The 7578-nt window shown below is 50.5% G+C and overlaps 1 protein-coding gene across 1 annotated transcript in view; it reads left to right on the top strand.

Moving 5' to 3' along the window:
• The first annotated feature begins 2234 nt into the window (after positions 1 to 2234).
• BRINP1 (BMP/retinoic acid inducible neural specific 1) overlaps positions 2235 to 7578 on the top strand; it is a 197062-nt gene continuing 191718 nt past the window's right edge. The window contains exon 1 of the mRNA XM_019966826.2: positions 2235 to 2625. The gene's annotated coding sequence lies outside the window, so the exon portion shown is untranslated. The remainder of the gene's footprint in view (positions 2626 to 7578) is intronic.

Raw genomic sequence — 7578 nt, 5'->3', positions numbered from 1 at the left:
TCTTTCTCCATTTTCTCTTTCTCTATAACAGTAAATGGAATTTGGAAGGGTTCTGTGTTTCCTGAGGGAAATAGTGACGTGCTTGGTACAAGAGAGGATGATAGGAAAATGTCCCATAGTTTAGGTCCCCTTTTCCTAAGTCATCTGGACCACAGCCCATCTTGGGAGTTTGATTAAGACAGAAAAATTAAAAGGAATTAGTTGGTACCTTGGTCCTTCTTGGAAGGTCCTTCTCTGAAGCTCCCTAACTAGGTGTTTCAGACTGATTTCAGAACTGCATTCCCAGCAGGGCTGCTGTAGCCTAATATGACTTAAGGTGGGATATTTGAGCTGGAAGATCATGGAGAAGCAGAAAGAAAGAGAAGAAAATAAAAAAAAGAAAGAGGGGGTAGCAAGACACCAGGGGTTGGGGTGGGGGAAGAGGAGAGGTAGAAGAGAATCGAAGAAGGAGCAAGCAATAAGAGAAATAGGAGATAGTGACCTGGGGCTGCATATTGACACGGATGGGAGAAGCAGTGTGTGTTTTGAGTGTATTTCTTTGTGGTCAGAATCAAAGACAGGGCTGTTTCAGGAACCATGGCCCAGGATCTGAACCTGAGCCAAAAGCTGAGGGAAGAAGAGAATTGTCCAAGCAAAAATGGGAGAAGTTTCTACCAGGCAGAACCAGAAAATCCCTCCCCTGGTCAGTGGCTGGAGAGCTGTCCGTGGTGCTGACTGCCCGTCCTTTGGAGCAGAGAGGAGAAGGAAGGAGGAACTTTGAACTGGCTACTGGTCACTCTATCTCCTCCTTCCCTCCTCAGTCCTGCACTTCTCAGACACAGGCTCACTCTCTTTTCATCTCTTTTCCCTTTCCACCTCGCCAATTAAATATTTTCTTCTCAAGTTTTCAATTCCTCACTCAAGAATGTCCTTTCCATTTTGTTTCAAGACCCCTCTTCCTCTAATTAATTCACTAGCCTCTAGATCTTTTAGGTCTAATCATCACATCTCTCTCTTATCACCCTTTGGATAATAATAAAATTAGTAACAATAGCAACTGTAGTTAAAGGTAGCATGCTTTGAGCACTCAGTATGTGCCAGGGAGTAGTCCAAATTTTCTTAGATATATTAACTCATTTAAGTATTACACCAACCATGTTAGTTGGTAGCTCTATTTTCCTATTATACAGATGAGGAATTAAGACTTAAGAGGTAAGTGATTTGGCCAAGATCACATAGCTGTAGGATTCTGACTTGTCTAGAGCCAGCGCTTTTGCTGAATCTGGTTTCCTTTAAATTTCTCATCAATTTTTCGTTATTGTTCCCTGCCCTTTCATCTGGTACCTTCATCGATGCCAACACTTGCCTCGGCTTCCAGGGACTTCAGGAGCCCTCACTGCTGATTTGGTTTAAATTTTTAAAAAAAGGAAGCAAAGTAAGCAAGCATACAGAATATGCATTGTGTGAGAATTCAGATTGTGTTCTGGCCTTCGTTTCTACTTTAGGAAGAGGCCCCGGTGTCAGCAGCCCCAGCCGGCATCTCAGACTAAATGGGGAGTCTTTGGTTCTGTGTATCAATGCCTTAGCCCCCGTATCCTCGCCCCTTTCCTCTCTCTGTGGTATGGAGAGAACTTTGCGTCTCCTCAGCGTCTCACTCCTACGTCCTGCCCACGTAGAGAAGCACTCGCTTAATTCTGGGAGGTTACACGGGCTCGTGCCTACACATACAGAAAAACAAACAGTCTTAAGTACTCATAGAGAGGCACTAGATACAAACGGACCCACACGGGCACCTCCCCAGACAAAACCACACTCGGATAGTTACGCACCGACACACAAGCACCCGCATACCCAGAAACACTCGGATACTCGCGACGCGCACAGCTCCAGACACGCTGAAGAGCATCACGACGCGGGGGTCTGCGCATACACGCCACATACAGTCCCTCCGGGTGCACACACTCGGAGACGCGCCACCCTAGCCCCGGACCCACGGGACTCCCTGGGGGCTCTGGCTTCAGCCCACCCAGGCCGCCCCTCCCTCCGAGGAGGAGGCCTCCCTTCCTCCGTCCTCTCTCCGCTCCTCCTCCTCCGCCTAAAGATGCACAAAACACTCCTCGGAATAAACCCTGGCTCCTGGCTCCTCCCCGCCCGCCCCCCGGCAGCCGCTCCCCCATTCATTTTCGCCCGTCGCCGGTAAGTCCCTCCCCCCGCGTAGCCCGGCCTCCGCTGCTCCCCGCCCGGAGACCGCGGCGCACTTGGACTTCCCTCTCCATTCGCTAGCCGCCTCGCTCCCGGGCCCCACGGCTGCGAACTGATCTGGCGCGGGGAGGGAGGGAGGAGGCAAGCGCAGGCGAGCGAACGGGCGAGAGGGAGAGAGCGAGCGAGCCACCGCCGGGGAGCCGGGAGGCAGAGGCAGTAGTGACCGCCTTCCGGAGCCGGGATTCATGCCTGTCCTCGGGACCAGCGAAGGGGTCTTGACGGCTGAGTATGAGCCAGGCTGCTAGGAGCCAGGTACCCCCACGCCTGCAGTCCCCGCGCCGTTCCCGGTATGCGAGCTGGACGCAGGGCTCTCCCAAGTTCCCTCCGAGCCGAATAAAAAGCGTCCGCCCGCAGCTCTCCGCCAAAGACGGACATTGACTCCAGGTAAGGCAGCGCCGGGCGCCGCGCCGGCAGCCCCGCTGCCCTTGGAGACCGCCCGGGACCGCATGCGGGGCGCCCCCGCCCGCCCGGCCCCTCCCCCTCCCTGCACCCTCCCGCGCTGCCCTCGGCCGCCCCGCCGCCTGCGAGTCCTCGCAGGTCCCCAGGAGGGAGGGGTGTCTCCGTATTCTGGGGCGCAGAGGGTTAAATGCGGGTCTCAGTAAGTGGCGTGTGTGTTCCCAGCGCGCTCCCGACGTGTGTACCATGGTGAGAACTTGATATGGTGCTAGTGTGTGTTTGCGTGTGCGGCGTCGTTTGCGTTCGATGCGTGTGTTTGTGATGTGTGTTTGTGTGTGTGTGTGTGTGTGTGTGTGTAGGGGAGGGGTGAAGAGAGGTCCTATAACCTACTTAAGGCACGATGTGTGTGCATGTTTGTACGTGTGTGTTTGTATGTGCGCTCTTGTCTCTTTTTAATTAGGTCTCTCCGGCGCACAGGGAATCGGATCCTTGTTTTAGGATCACGTAGCCATCGGGAAACCCGCTGTGGACTCCCTCTGGGGCTCTGGGCTTGGGATTTGGCGAGGATTCTGGGAACCGGGATGGTACCTTATTCAGCCCAGTGTTGGTACCCTTGAAGGAAGATTTCTCCAAAGGATGGGGATCTGCTGCACTTGGACTCACCGTTTAATATGAAAGAGAAATGGCCAAACTGAGGCAATGAGACGCTGTCACTTTAAATCCCACACTGGGCAGATTCCAGGATTCTGGTGGGAATTTGGAGTCACTGGGTAGTGGGTGACGAAAGGAGAGAAGTCATCTGTGGACTCATCTGGGGCTTGGCAAGTCCGGGTAGAGTCTACCCTGCCTCTCTCTGTTTGTAATCATAACAGCATTACAACCCCTCCTGCTTTGGGTGCTCTGGGGAGGATCTGGGCAAGTTTGCATGGATGCCCCTCAAGGGAGAGGAGAAAGGGCCCTCAGGGACTTGCTCATCCATCATAGCTACAGAGAATCGCAGAAGAAATCTCATTTGGGGGCAGCTCTGGGAAACATGGTAGGAGATGGATGGGGCACTTTCCTAAGACAGGTCCGTCATTCCCTTCCTCATTCCAGGCTTGGGCAGTCCCAAGAGAATCTTTTCCTACATTGTGCCTCCTCATAGCTCCCCTGGGCTTAGGAGGGTACTGGGAGAAGGCAGAGAGGCAGTGTGTGTGTGTGTGTGTGTGTGTGTGCATGCGCGTGCGCGCATCTGTGTGTGTCTGTGTTTCAGTACTGAGGGAGATCTACAATTTGGGAACTGGTTGTGGGTGGGGAACTCATGGTGGAATGTGGCGGTAATTGACTTAAAACTGCTGCTGATGTGCACCTCGCAAACTGCCAAGGGCACACGGGTGGTGGGAAGAATCTCAGTAAGAAAGACAGTCCCTCTTTCCTCTTTCCTCTTTCCTCTGCCTCCTAGGAGGCGGCCCCGCTAAGTCCCTTGGCCTCCCTGGCCAGGTCCTGTTAGGCTTGGATTCCAGGGCCAGCCATTGATTTGATTCCCGGATGCCTCTTAAAGGCTTGCCCTACTCAGCAAAAAATGCTGAGTTTTACTGCTGTTAGCATGGCTTCCAGACTCCGGCAGCTGTTACTTTCCCAAGGTAAGAGGCAGCCATTCAGCTCTTAGGCAGTGAGGCTCCAGAGGACAAGGGCTGAGGTGCTGGGCCACAGCCTCTTGTCTGCCTCAGCAGGAAGGGGCTCCTGAATAGGCCTTCTAGGGGGAAACATAAAAATATACTTGTCTTAAATACTTACATGTATTTATTTCTCTTCCGGGGAGAGATAAAGCTAACGTGTTTGCAGGAACCTGCCCTGGCGGGTGGGGGGCGGTGCTACCTGCAGGCACGTGCAGACACCCTGCTCTCTGGTCAGAGGCTGATGTCTCAGGCGGAAGCCTTCACACGGCCACAAGGAATCTGCTTTGGGAAACTTGGGTCAGAGCAGAGGTCCCTGGTTCACTTTGCTTGGGGTGTGGGAAGGCAAAAGAGGAGACCCCATGTTAGGAATTGCTCTCATCTTATTTTTTTAAAATACGTAGACAGTCAAAGCTGGAAAGAATATTAAAGAGCAGACAGCAGGAGCCTGTAGCTAGAGAGGACGTGAGAACTCCCCAACCTTCTCCAATGAGTTGGTGGGATGGCCAGGTCTAAAACCTGTGGTGCCTGACACCCAGATCCATGTCCTTTCTTCTCATATCGCTCTCCACCCCGACCCTGCCACCACGCTCCCATCCAAGGTAATCACTTGTCTTCCCTCATCAAACTTCTCCTTTCAGAGATGCATTTCAGAGCTGCTCCATCTGGAAACATGACCTGGAGAGAAGAGGTCCAATGCTTTAATCACAGTCCCTATTAGACAGACAGAAACACACACACACACACATTCAGAAAACATACATTCTTTCTCCAGTGCCTTCAGAGAATTACGGACAGCCAGAGACCCATACTGACCATGCCTAGTAGACAGAAGCCAGCAGAGCATCTGGACTGTACCTGAGCTCTTTATTAAGAAATGCTTTGCTTTACAGAAAGCCAAGTGTCCACCCATCTAGTGATGCAAATACTTCAGGCAAATTCATTTCTTTACATTAATGAGACTTACCACTATACAGTCATATGTATTGCCGTCATAGGAGCATACACAAGCACACACACATACATGCAGTCACCTGGACACGTGCAGATTCAGAAACCCTTTCTACTTGCTAAATTTCCCAGAACAGAATTGCAACCTCCACACCAAATTGCATTCCCCTATGTGAAAGCATCACCCACACAAAGACTGGGACTTATAGTCCCAGGGAAGGGGAAGTGTAAAGTCCTATGAAAGATGTGCTCTTAAGAAGTCAGGATCAGGCCCAAGCAAAAGTGAGCTCCCGGACTTCTTGGTGCTTGGTTTCGGGGTGCAGGTGAGCATGGAGGGAGAAAACAGGAGTTTCAGGCCCATCTGCAGTAGAGCCTTTCCACACAGGCTTTTCTGGGGCTGGATGGCACTTTAGCTCCCAGAAGGGGGAGCTGTGACTCCATTTCAACCACGAAGAAACAGCTCAGAGATTCCAAATCAGCTGTTGGGCCCCTGTTGAGTTTAGACAGCCCAGCTCAGGCTGCAGCGAATATATTTGAAATTGTACAGGCAGGGACCCTAGAAACACTCTCCCCTGGCCACTCCAAATAAGACATCTCCTCTTAATGCTTACAAGAGTTTATGCTTTTTACTGGAAAGTCCTCTATTTCTCTGGAAAGATCTGTGCCCAAGGGGCCTTCGGTTGTGGGAAGAGGCAGTTTCCGATTTGCATCCTCTCGCTTATCCCCCTCCCAGTTCCCCGGATGAGATCACCAGTACCTATCGCCTGAACAGGCCCCCAGGGTTAGACACATCTGCTCTTCTTCCCTCTTCACCTCCCCCCTGCTATAATCTAAAGATGAACAAATTGTCCACTAAACTCCAGATACTCATACTATAGACAAGACGGGAGTCATGTGAAGAGGACAGGTCTTCAAATGTCATTCTCCAAATAATTCCCCTCATTGTTCTCCATTCAAACCCCTTCTGCAAGGAATACCTCTGTCTTTCCTCCATCTCACAACGTCAGCCTCACGTTTTAAAAAATCCTACCTGTATTTCAACATGCAGCTCAAATGACTTTCCCAGGAAGTCTTCCCCACAGCTTATTTTGCAGTTAATCTCTTTCTACCCTGTCCTTGCATATAATTTTGTCTGACACTCTGTTTTAGCTTGCGTCTCTCCTCGCCCTGTCTCCTAGCTCTTTGGGCCTGCATCTTGCTTGCCCTCTTCAGTATGGTCAAAGATCTCAGGAGCACCTTTTGTCCCCAGGAACTGACACAGGGAAGTTGTTCTAGAAACGTTTGCTGTTACATCTGAAGCCCAGACTCATCAGCAGCTGTACTTTCTCTCTCTCTTTCTCTTTCCGATCATTGTTTCATATTCACTCAAAGCAATGCAATGATGGCTTCAACACCACACCCCTTTGCCAACGATGTCGGGACACCAGTAATGATACACAGGCCGGTGAACTTCTGTCCTTCTTAGAAATGAAAATCTCCCTGCTGTGTTCCAGGGTCTTTAGTTTTGTCCTTATTTAATCTTCCTTCTCACCCAATGAGACAGATACAGCCCCTTTTTTACAGAAGAGGGACGTGAAAGGATGGAGCGGGCCCTCCACGCATCCGACAGAACTAGACGTTGAGTCTAAGACCGCCTTGCTTCGGCATCTCGGCCTTTCCCAGTGTACCGCTGAGTTAATGGTGGCCGTCGTGGACAGCCAACAGGGTTGGGTTGTTCACTAGATGCCAGGAAGAGTTGGGGGGCATATCATTAACTCTTTGAAATTGATGTTTCATGATGTATTCATCAAGGAATCTCAGTGTTTTAAGATTTCACTGTAACCAAATCGTTCTCATCATTCAAGAATTAAGAATCCGTTTTGTAATAACCATAACACGTGGCCACTCAGCCTCATTTCTAGTACTTTTGGCAATAGTGACTTCTTTGTCACACCAACCAGCCTATGTTGTCCAGGGAGAGCTTTGTTGAATTGTTTCCTCACCTTGACACTAGATCTGTCTTCTGTTCACGGGTCTCTAAAACCGTGCAATACAAGTGTAATTCTCTTCCAGTCTTATAACTGCAAGTATTCCCTTTCAGACTGGATGGGCTTGTTTTCACAGTCCTGTCTCCTGTACTATCCATTTAGGCCTCTCACCAAGCTGGATGTTGTCCTAGGCATTGTCTAGTTTATCTTACTTACAGTGTAAGCCACAAAAAGGAGAGGGGAAATTGAGTGAGGATTAAAAGGAAGGTTCATTCACGTACTGATTTGGCTAGTATTTATCGGCTGCCTACTATCTTTCAAGACTTGCTGTAGACCCGTGCTGCCACAGAACTTTCTGTGATGCTGGA

Source organism: Bos indicus, chromosome 8 (genome assembly GCF_029378745.1).
Source record: "Bos indicus isolate NIAB-ARS_2022 breed Sahiwal x Tharparkar chromosome 8, NIAB-ARS_B.indTharparkar_mat_pri_1.0, whole genome shotgun sequence".
In the NCBI taxonomy this organism is placed as follows: domain Eukaryota; kingdom Metazoa; phylum Chordata; class Mammalia; order Artiodactyla; family Bovidae; genus Bos; species Bos indicus.
This window is presented reverse-complemented; position numbering and strand designations above follow the sequence as displayed.